The 12,417-nt window shown below is 41.4% G+C and overlaps 1 protein-coding gene and 1 non-coding gene across 8 annotated transcripts in view; both read left to right on the top strand.

The window, feature by feature from the left end:
• The window catches only part of LOC126277991 (A disintegrin and metalloproteinase with thrombospondin motifs 1), a 452,319-nt gene that overhangs the window by 365,917 nt on the left and 73,985 nt on the right, over positions 1-12,417 (top strand). The gene's annotated exons all lie outside the window — the stretch shown is intronic.
• Positions 1,620-1,691, top strand: Trnaq-uug (transfer RNA glutamine (anticodon UUG)). Its single transcript has one exon. It is a non-coding gene; the product is annotated as a tRNA-Gln (tRNA).

The raw sequence follows: 12,417 nt of genomic DNA, 5'->3' as shown, positions 1-12,417 counted from the left end.
GTAGATGAAAATAAGATGGGAGATATGATACTGCGAAACGAGTTTGGCAGAGCCCTGTAAGACCTAAAGGAAAAAAGTCCCCTGGGGTAAATGGCATATCTTCAGAATTATTGAGATCCTGGGCCAGCCAACCCTATCAAAACTGAGGCGTCAAGGGATTGTCAATTTGCTTATGGAATGAAGGGTAGGCGTAAAAATTGTAGAGGGAGACCAAAGCTTTAACACAGAAAGCATTCAGAGATGTATGTGGGTTAAGACCACAACATTAACAGATATTTGTTTTAAATGTGTAAGAAAAGATTCTATCCTAGGACAATATGTAAAGAAACTGCGCTATACAGAATCCACTTAGTGCATATGCAGTACGTCACGCTATCTCCATTTTATTAATACTCTGCTGTCTTTCCAGAAAATAATATTGCAGGAAGTTAGGGCTGTTCTGTGATGGAAAGACTCAGTAATCATATGACAGATGAGACAAAGAAAGCAAAGAGATTACCTACATACTGGAATACAAAAATGTTGTTTCTGAAAAGTTCAAGAGATTATACATTTTATGTGAAAATTTATGATCGCGAAATTTTTATTAAATCTACATCAAGTACCTGGGAAACAAAACATTTTTAATTTTTATGAAGTGTATTTGACACTGAATGTTGCAGCCAACAAATATCGGTGCTGCTTTATTTATTTTCATATAGAAACATGCTAAATTACAGCTTTTGTACAAAGCAAACTTTTATGGGTATCACTAGAGATGTAAGACGCTGTACCTGCTTTTAATTGGTGGCCATGGTGAAGACCCCTGACATTTCACATAAATGTATGAAATAATAGTGGACTGTGGTATGTTACTGTGTACGGAACAATAGAACTTGAAATTACAACACATCGTATAGAATACAAACGAAATAGACTCATTTGCTTTTGTCTTATAGTTTTTGTTATTTAAGATATTCTTTAATTTTTGTACACAATACAACTATAGAACTCCAGAGTATTGAGGTTGCGTAGTAAGACTGTACATTCTATTCTAATCGTTAGCCGATAAACTATAAATACAATTATCGTAATATACAGGTGTTCTGTTAAAACCGACTGCGAGGAAGAAAAGAAAACAATACACTGTTGAGTGTACAATTTTTGTTTAAAATCATGTTATATACGGACAAACGATATATGTGAGAGAAACAGTTTGTGTAATCGTTTAAATGCCCACCTATTGTAGTTAGATCCGACTGCGAGAAAGAAAACGAAACCGTGCATCTTCGAAGCGCAGCACAGCATTTTGTTTCTTGCGGTCGGTTTGAACAGAAAACCTGTATGGTGGTGTTTAAAAAAACCTGCAGTCTATGTCTGTTCGAATGTATATTAGTTTGTAGTGTTTCCCTTTTTATTATCATTGATTAAATTCTCTAACGGTAGTTTCACTCTTCATTATTTAATGTGAGTGATTTAAAGGTTGTTTTCTGATAGCTAGTGTGGTTTATTTTATCGGAGTGACCGTTGACCGAGTCGGATGTACGTTTCTGTTAAGTTCTCCTTATCTTTTCGTTACAGCTGACTCAGGCGATAGTAGTGCACAGTACATCTTGTATGAAGTAACTGAAACTCATCGCGGTCCCATGGTGTAATGGTTAGCACTCTGGACTTTGAATCCAGCGATCCGAGTTCAAATCTCGGTGGGACCTGCAGAATTTTAAATTTGTTTACTGCAGTCTTAATAACAAAACCAAAATATAATGTGCCGATAACAGCTGAAACTCATACATAAAGCGAACTGAAATCTGATTTCGTGGATTGCAAACACAGAGGTATACCAAATGTTAGTTGCTAAGCGCATTAAAAAATGCATTTAGTAAAACTTTATACGTTACTTTAGATGAAGTTCTTACAATATCCCAGAATGCTGATTTTCGTTTGTACATTTTACTGCGACTATGAATTTTTGTCGGATCTCCCACTCTGAAATAAATCGACACCTGGATTCCTAATTCTCTTGGATGGAGAAAACAATATCAAATGAAAGAAGTTTCACTAAATTCATCTTCGTGACTGCAGAGGTGATCGCTGTTGTGTTGTCAGATGATAATTCTACCAGAAAAATAACTAAGTAGCTATTTATGTTGCTGAAAAATTGTTCCTGTATGAAATAGCTTCACTCCTTACACACTCATCTTCAGACTGTAAACAGATTACATTTTGAACACCGTGCAGACTGTCGCGGAAGGTGGTGCATTCTTCACCACAGTTAGTCCCATAGATATGAATAACTTATTATCAGTGTTAGAACTAAGAATGATTGTGGCGCAAACTTTATGGGCATTGCCAATGACGGAACCGTGAATGATTCCCTATGAACAGTTTTATGTTTATTTCAAAATTGTAAACAAATAAAACCGATAATTTTGTGAATCGATTTTCCTCTGTTAAAAACGAGACGAGAATATGTAGGACGGCTCTAGGGCGTGCTGTCTAAAACAGTTACAAAAAGAAACCACTATTGAGTACATCATTAGATGATCATACCGCTGTGTATTGTGTGTTTAGTGGATTTAATTGTGGATGGCGCCACCGGCGTTCTTCGTGCATTGTGTTCTTCTCAGTACGATGCATTGTCACGAACGTAAATAGTAAAATACTGAATGTGTAACACTTCTCAATAATTAAACAATAACTCTGGGGAATAAACAGTTTACGAAGCTATGAAACGTTTGCAAAGCTCACAATCGAAATTGTTGATTTCCATTTTTAATTCGTACTCTGCGAAAGACGCAGGATAACCACTACAGTAACTGCGTATCCTATCGACGATGTAGTGGTTCTCCCCTTTCTCGGCGTCTACAGATGCTAGGCAACCAGAGTGCCGCTGTTACTGTCTCAGGAAGGTAGCCAGCAGGAGCGGCTCCTACGAGACGTCGCCCGCAGCGCCCTTCCACAATCCGAACCGGTTATGCAGAGGGCATTCCCACGTCCGATTTGTTTTCACGTCCTGTGCAAAGATGTGAGGGTTACAACACAAGTGAACAGTCTGCTGAATGATTCCTAATCAGGCTACAATCGCTTATCCATCTAGCGCCAGTCGCGTGTACTTGTCTGTTAAGCCCGCATTCTTTCTAGCTGTCTCAACTTATAGTAGCCACCGCTACTTCATTGTAGATAGTTAGATCTTGTATCGAGATGCTACAACTCATCGTGGTCCCATGGTGATAAGAGTTGCATCACATGTGATAGTGACATGGGCAATAATGAGACATTGTAAGCGAACGGCGTGACCGTACGGTTCGAGGAGCTACAGTCTGGTGCCTAGCGACCACTACGGTCACAGGTTCGAATCCTGCCTCGGGCATGGATGTGTGTGATGTCCTTAGGTTAGTTAGGTTTAATTAGTTCTAAGTTCTAGGCGACTGATGACCTCAGAAGTTAAGTCGCATAGTGCTCAGAGCCATTTGAGCCAACCATTTTTGAGACACTGTAAATAATGTTTGACTTGGAGAAAGGGCGTGTCATAAAACTGCTTATATTTGAAGCTCCATATATTAATAAAAACCGGTAATGGACCGCAATAGCATTTCATATAGCACTGGAGAGTGGGCACTAGGTATAGAACCATAACGTAATCCAACCGAGTCAGGTGCAAAAGACAGCATAAAATTGTAATTTGCCTAGTAAATTTCTTATAGCTTCTACGTGCGTCATGTGCCTTACCCAAATCAGACAGACACCGTAGTTCTGTGTGTAAATATTTTACTAACCTTCATACAGCTGTTTTATACCTGGATATACAGAAAAATTAGGTATGGCTGGCGCTCTTTGTAGAGGTACTATTGTCAGCGAATTATTCAGGATAAAGGCAAGAAGACCAATAGTTTTTTAAAAAAAACTTTATCAAACACTCAACCAGCGATCAGTGAAGTAACAGAGAAGCATGAAAGTCTGTTGAACGTAAATTAACAGACTTAGTGAAGTGGTATGAACAAGTAACTGGAATGGATGATGTCAGGCGAGCACAAACTAGGGTACTTGAAGCTGAAGAAAAATTTATAGCTGCACAGGAAAGGAAAAGAGAAGCAAATAAAGCTGTAACAGAAATTCAAAGCCAACTGAAGGATATAGATGCTGCCATGGATAATAGAACGAGAGGAGCGGATCGTTATGTTCAGCTAATTACACAAGAGCATCAAATACTGAAGGAAGAAAGGAAACTAATGACTGAATTTCAACAGTTAGAGAGGGAAAAGAAAGAACAATTTTCCATGCTTTTTTCAGTGGTTAAAAAAAATGGTGTAATGGTTAGCACTCTGGACTTTGCGTCCAGCAATCCGAGTTCAACTCTCGGTGGGACCTTAGTAATTTTAATTTTGTAGAATGCTGTCTCAATAAAACATTAAAAATGTAATGTTCCGATAACAGCTGAAATTGATATAAAAAGCGTAGGAAGACAGAATTCGTGAATCTAAAACACTGAGAGATACTTCATGACAACTGCAGGGCACCTTAGGAAATCCACTTAGTGAATTTAATTAAGAGATGTATAATTTGTGGTTGAGTGGGCAACTGCCAGATTATGACCTCAAAAGCACTGGATTTAATCCCCAGTTCGTTCTAGGATAATATTTTCTTTCTCACTACTTATCGCTGCCTCTATCTTAGCAGTGATTTGCCAGTGTGACAAATACCGAGATACACTGCGCTTCGCAGTAACGTCCACGACTGTACCCTAGTTAAATGGTTGGGGAAGACAGTTCAAAGGTCAGACCAAGACCACTCCCAATAGCACAGGAGCCGACCAAATGATGAAATGATGATGATGATGATCATGATAATAATAACAATAATAAAATATATGAAATGCTTTAATATAGTCATAGTAAGTAGTTTACATCAGTGCGTAGTACGTCTCATTAGCATAAATTTCATGAAATAGCAATTCATAAAAATATATCATGTGAAAAGCACTTTCCTAAAATTTGAGAAGTACGTGTTTTATGAAATTGATTTAAGAACTATAACAGCAAAAAACACAACTTTGATAACGCCGTAATGCCAGGTGAAATAAATGGATAAATAAATAAAATCTACAATGTAGAGAATACAGGCTCCCCAGAGAGACACTTCAATACAATCGAAGTGTCTTTCTGGGGAGCCTGTATCCTATACGTTGACGATTTTATTGATTTTATTTCTTTCTGGAGAGCCTGTATCCTTTACGCTGTTCATGCATAGTAACGAATTAGGTCGGCAAGTGGAAAGATAAAACTACAATGTAGAAGCATTTCATAAACGAATCAAAACACAGACTGATTCCATACAAATCAAAAATGGTTCAAATGGCTCTGAGCACTATGGGACTTAACATCTGTGGTCATCAGTCCCCTAGAACTTAGAACTACTTAAACCTAACTAACCTAAGGACATCACACACATCCATGTCCGAGGCAGTATCCGAACCTGCGACCGTAGCAGTCGCGTGGTTCCGGACTGAGCGCCTAGAACCGCGAGACCACCGCGGCCGGCATTCGAATCAACATATGCGCTGTAGTTATCCATAACTGTATTCATAATACGGTTTACAGTAACAACACTAATAGACGTTCCTGCATACTGTAGACATTGACAGTAAAAGAGAAGTATGTCATTTGTTTACTGCATTCTGTGGGTCGTTCGTAACTGAAAACAGCTTGCAGTAGAAGAGATGTGTTTCACAATATCGAAGATGGGCAAATGTTAGAGTCCATGCTTAACGACATTCTTTTATTGTTGTGGTCCATATTATCATCTGTCGAAGTATGGAGTACTCCTACTGCTTGCTTCTGCTTTACAAGGCAACAACTCTACTCCGTGAATAAAAACCTACAACAAAGTGTTTCACTGTGTGCAAAAGGCGCTGGCATGTTTATTGACAGAAGAGGAAAAATTCAGTTGTGTCATTATATTCTTTTCATGCGTTAGGCTGATATTTGCAAACTCGTTTGACAACAGTGCATGCGTGTTCGATAGAGAGAGAGAGAGAGAGAGAGAGAGAGAGAGAGAGAGAGAGAGAGTGTTCGTGTGTGTTATGACTGCAAGAGGGTTGGAGAGTCTCGAAATGGCCCCTACACTTTCCAGTTTACCTGTAAGGTGCACCTGTACAGGTTTGCCTGTATGTGTTTTCCTGCACAGACGCCATAGTACACTCTTGAGGTCTTCAGCTTGGGTTATGAGCATAGCTTCAACTGGAGAACACCCGTTCGTTGTCCACCAGTTATGTGTAAGCACCTTCTCGCTTTCTTTTATTGTGGAGCTTCCATTTCCAATTTATTAAGTTTAAATGAATTACGCAGTGGCGTTGTTTCCTTTGCCATTTCCCATGTTGGCAAACGAATACATTATCTCAAAAACAGGACACGACTAAAAGTACTGCAAATTAGCACGTCGAAAGCATTCACACAACTCACTAACTTCTCGCATGCCGACGCGAAGATGTAATAAGGTGAAGCGAGAGCTGCAGTTCTATTTAAACTGCGGGACTGGACTGCTTCCACCAGCCATAAACATAGCTTTCTGTCGGCTCCCACCGTGTTGCCACTTTCGCTGCGAAAGCATTGTGCCTCCGAGTTCTCAAAGTGCGAACTTTTCCGGGAGCTAATATTTTTGCGTATTCCAAGAAAAAATATAACTGCAGCTTTTATTGAAATTAAGAACAAATTTCGCACACGCTTAGAGACATTATATGATTAGAATTCCAGAATTCTTTATTTTTATAGGAGATTTGTTACAAATTAAATACTGAGAAAATGGAAAAGCTTATAAATAGCAAACGCAATGCGATAGGAAACTGTGGAGAGGCAATTGGCGAGTGAACGTTGGTAATAAACGAAAAATGTACTGCAATGAATTCAACAATTTTCGAGGTATGACATGATACGTTTGAAACCGTTTCCCAGACGGGAGTATTTCAACTATTTCTAAAAAAAAAATTAATAACAGGTTTCTGACATGCTAAGTCGCCTCATCGTTCACAGGATTGTCGACGTGGAAAAAGCAATAGACAAAGTGAAATGGTGAAAGATCTTCAAAATTCTGGGAGAAATAGAAGTAACCTATAGCGAAAGACGGATAATACACAAATGTACAGAAGACAACAGGGAATAATAAGAATGGTAGGCCAAAAACGAACTGCTGTTATTAAAGAGGATGTAAGACAGGGATGCAGTTTTCGACCCTTCTGTTCAATCTACCGGGTGATCAAAAAGTCAGTATAAATTTGGAAACTGAATAAATCACGGAATAATGTAAATAGAGAGGTACAAATTGACACATATGCTTGGAATGAAATGGGGTTTTATTAGAAGCAAAAAAATATCGAAGTTCAAAAAATGTCCGACAGATGGCGCTTCATCTGATCAGAATACCAATAATTAGCATAACAAAGTAAGGCAAAGCAAAGATGATGTTCTTTACACCCGAAATGCTCACTATGTCCACCATCATTTCTCAACAATAGCTGTAGTCGAGGAATAACGTTGTGAACAGCACTGTAAAGCGTGTCCGGAGTTATGGTGAGGCATTGGCGTCGGGTGTTGTCTTTCAGCAGCGCTAGAGATGTCGGTCGATCACGGTACACTTGCGACTTCAGGTAACCCCAAAGCCAATAATCGCACGGACTGGTCTGGGGACCTGGGAGGCCAAGCATGACGAAAGTGGCGGCTGAGCACACGATCATCACCAAACGACGCGCGCAAGAGATCTTTCACGCGACTAGCAATATTTTTTTTATTTGTTTCTAATAAAACCCCATGTCATTCCAAGTATGTGTGTCAATTTTTACCTCTCTATATACATTATTCCGTGGTTTATTAAGTTTTTAAATTTATACTGACTTTTTGATCACCCGGTATACATCGAAGAAGCAGCGACGGAAGTAAAAGAAAGATTCAAGACGGGAATTAAAGTTCGGGGTGAAGGATGTCATTGATAATATTCGATTATCACATTGCTATTACCACTGAAAATAAGGAAGAACTACAGTACATATTGAATGGAATGAACCGTCGAATGAATACAGAATATGGACTGCAAAGACGAAAGACAGATGAGAGTAACGAGGAATAGCAGAAATAAAATTAGGGACACGCTTAGCAACAAAATTGGGACCACGAAGTAGACGAACTTAATGAAATCTATTACCTTGGAAGCAAAAACCACATCACGGAACTAAGCAAGGAGGGCACAAAAAACCGACCAGCGCAGGCGTAGACGGGATTCCTGGCCAGAAGAAGTCTAGCACGATCGGCCTAAATCTAAGGAAGAAATTACTGAGAATGAGCTTTCGGAACACAGCACTGTGTGGCAGTGAATCGTGGACTGTGAGGAAATCCGAAAATAAGAGAATCGAAGCGACTGAGATGTAATGTTATAGACGTATGTGGAAAACACTGACAAAGAGAAGGGGCATGGTAATACGACATCTGTGAAGACATCGTGGAATAACTTCTGTGGTACCAGAGGGAACTGCAGACGGTAAAAACTGTATAGGAAGACAGGAGTAATTGAGGACGTAGGCTGCAAGTGCTGTTCTGAGATGAAGAGGAATCCGTGGCGAGCCAAAGTGACTTTACAAAGACCTAAAAAAACCGCCAGTTTGTTAAAAGCTTTCTCTAAGTCTACAAGTAGGTCTAAGTCTACAAGTAGGTTTGCCTTTTCTTAACCTACTTCTAAGATAAGTCGTATGGTCAGTATTGCTTCGCATGTTCCAACATTTCTACGGAATCCAAACAGATCTTGCCCGTGGTCAGCTTCTACCAGTTTCTCCATTCGCCTGTAAAGAATTTGTTTCAGTATTTTGCAACCGTGACTTATTAAACGCGCCTATTGAAATGAATTTTGGAAGGAGGGCAACGTCCATCTCCCTGCCCTTCTCGCTTTACATTCACGCCTGCCCCAAGCATCACAAAAGTATGTGGCTTGCAGATACTCAGCGGTGCACGATCAGAGAAATCTCTAGAGTTTCTAACATCGCCACTGCGTAGCTGACAGTGTAAGAAAAGCAACTGGGCAGTGCTAATACCGGTATGGACGGGTACACAAAGAAAGCCCCCTATAGAGCGCTCTGCGGCCGTCACGGCAGTGGCGTGCGATGCCGCCTTTCACCGCGGCTCATCACACACACACACACACATACACACACACACGCCTGCAGTGGATGCGACCGGCGACTCCGTCTGCTGGCCCGAAGGCAGACAACCGGTCCGCCGCGCCGCTGACATTTCCCCCTCCCCCCTCCACTCGCCCCACTCTCACTTTCCTGAGGCACCGTTACTCAGCTGATCGCCAAGCAGTGGCCTGTGGGGGCGGCCTCGCCGCGCGGTTCCGCTGTCTGCATTGCGCGCCCCGACACTCACAAACTGCGACACTTCTTGCTCGCCACGCCCCGAGCTAAAAGCGTGCAGTAACGGTGTCTCGGCAGCTCAAGTAACGACAGCGCATGACGTTAACAGGCTGCAACGAGGTGTCAGGTTGCCATTGCTTTTTTTTTTTTTATTTCTTTATGGACTTATTTTTCCTGACAAAGCCTCCCCGCCCCCGGGTTCCCAATTATTATATTCACATATACCATCACGGGAGTACCGTGGACGTGGCTGGATAGCCCGCGCCAAGGATGCAGGCACAGAGGGGGCGCTAAATCCCACCAAAAAATCAAGAAAGCAAGGCGGTTTAAGAATAACGAAGAGACGCACACGATTTCTCCTAACCCTCTTGTGCTTATCCTCCGCCCATGAGAAGATGTCTTTTCCTCGATCCACGACAGTAAACGCACGCTTTGTCGCAGGGTCATTTCGTCAAAGTAGTTGTTCACCAGACGTCTCTCGCTGAAGTGGTTCATGTGGCAACAGCGCCCTCGGTTCACACAGCTGCCCGCCTACAAAGCTCGTTCATGTTCAACAATGGAGTTCTTCCTGCTAATTCGCTGCAGTATTGCAGGATCTGAGCCTGTAGCTGGCAGATGCAGAAGCAAGTTCGCCATTAGACTGAAGACCCCATTTTTGGGTCTTTCTGCCGACGTGACGGCGGGGTAGCCGCACGGTCTGGGGCGTCTTGCGCGGTCCATGCGGCTCCCTCCGTCGGAGGTTCGAGTCCTCTCTCGGGCATCGGTGTGTGTGTGTTGTCCTTAGCTTAAGTTAGTTTAAGTTACATTAAGTAGTGCGAAAGGTTAGGGACCGATGACCTTAGCAATTTGGTCTCATAAGACCTTACCACAAAATGGTTCAAATAGCTCTGAGCAATATGGGACTTAACATCTGAGGTCATCAGTCTCCTAGAACTAACCTTAGGACATCACACACATCCATGGCCGAGGCAGGATTCGAACCTGCGACCGTAGCAGTTGCGCGGTTCCAGACTGAAGTGCCTAGAACCACTCGGCCACCGCGGCCGGCATTACCACAAATTTCCAAAAATTTACGGTGGAGGAGCCAAACAAAATAGGTGGAGGGAATATGCTACGTAACTTACTTGCCCCTCCAACCAATAGTTTTGTTGCTGCCATTTCTCGTTTAGTACTATCCGCTGTGTAAATGAAAAACGTTTTAAGAATAAGCCTTCTGTGGCTGATGGCTAATATTACGGCAGTTGTTAGTTATGCTTATGAACAGTTTTTATCTCTGTCAGAAAGCAAATCTCTGTATGGACAAGTGAAAGAAGAAAAGAACACAATGACAGAATGAAGGAATATTGGAAAGACCGAAAATCAGGAAAGACGACACCATCACGTGGTCCAGAGATGGCCGAAAACGAAGAAAGAACAACGTCAGTCCCATTAACATTTTGTTGAGTACATTTCTCATAAAATGCCTTTCTTGTCCAATGAGAGTAATCATATACTAACGGAAAGGCTTGGAGCGTAAGTTACTTTGTACAGCAAAAACAGCGAAAAGTAATAGGACAAACTGCTCGTCCAAACAAAAATTCTGCAGAATGTCTTGAACACTGGATTCAAAGATATTGCTCCATTGCCACAACATCATTAACACACTACAGTTGCACATCAGCTACTTAACACTTCCTGCTCACAACTGACTGATCAAATGTACATCTGTTGTTCACAATGCTTAGTTCTTCCCACAGTAGCTACTGCGCTGACGTCTGTAACATGGCACAAATAAAATCAGTCTCGGAGCTTTTTGCATGGATGGTGTATACGAAATGGGCGACGTCAGAAGCGCATACTCTCGCAACATAATCTGCAACCTAGTGATAATAGTAACTGAAATAATAATAATAATAATAAAGGAAGAAAACACGAACAGAAAAATCAGATACGTTTAGAGTCCTCAAAATGGCAACCCCATTCCTGGCCAGAGGCCGATGTCCTATCCTGGGAAAATTTTACCCCAGCAGTAAAATTGTTCACACAGAACAGCGTGACGGAAGAAGAATAACAATGACCGAGGAGGAGGTAGATAATAGTAAACAGCATGGCCGCAGTAGTAGTACTGGTGGCGGTAACAACAGTGGCAATATTATCAATAGTTGTATTTGCTGCAGTTATATCGATTGCGACAGATCCAAACACTCATTTTTCGATCCTGGGTTTGCCCCAAGTTCTTTTTTCTTTGTTTTGCTATTTAAATTTTACGCTGTGATTAAAATTTGTATGTGCTTTAAATTGTAATTCGATAGCGACTCTAAATACACGTTAAACGGAGGGTCCTCGAGAAATAAAGAAGGCAGGAGTGCACAATCTCCAATGCGATTACGCGTAATTACGTGGCTGCCTGCTGCTTTCCCTTTAAGTGAACAGGTAATACCACATAACCGCTGCGACCTCGCCTTGGAGAGTTGCATGCTTACGCACATATTCTGGAAGAGCAGTGTGTGAGGCACCGTCCGGCCATTTTTTGCCCAGATAATTTCAGGTGAAAGCCGGCATGATTTCACGTCGACGAGACGTTAAACTTCTACTGCCTTGCCTTCATTCATGAGACTGCAGATCTCATAATTAGTCTCTTTTGAGATTTCGACCTTATTCTATTCGCAATTATCCAGGAGAGTCAGAAAGTCTTCTACGAAGAGAAGGAAATAAAGCTTGAATAGCTGCATAGTTCTGAATTTAATCATTTATACTAACTCAGTCATCCTTGTCATCGTCCATGGAAGACTTATTTTCTCTACTCCCTGAGAGAGTAAGGAATAGCTAGTTATCTGGAGCAATGTAAAGTGGGGCGAGAGTATAAAATTAGCTGCGGGAAAAGCTGATGCTAAGCTGAGATCAATTAGAATCTTAGGGAAATGAAATTCATCCACGAAAGATATGACGTACCAAACACTTATTCGACCGATTCTTGAGTTGCTCGTCAGTCACGACGCTTATCACGTTGCCTTAATAGAGCATATAGAAAAGGTAGAATGAAGAGCGTCGCGTTTCGTCATGGGATC

Source organism: Schistocerca gregaria, chromosome 6 (genome assembly GCF_023897955.1).
Source record: "Schistocerca gregaria isolate iqSchGreg1 chromosome 6, iqSchGreg1.2, whole genome shotgun sequence".
NCBI lineage: Eukaryota > Metazoa > Arthropoda > Insecta > Orthoptera > Acrididae > Schistocerca > Schistocerca gregaria.
Note: the sequence above shows the minus strand (reverse complement) of the source record. Positions and strands in the feature narration are given on the sequence as shown.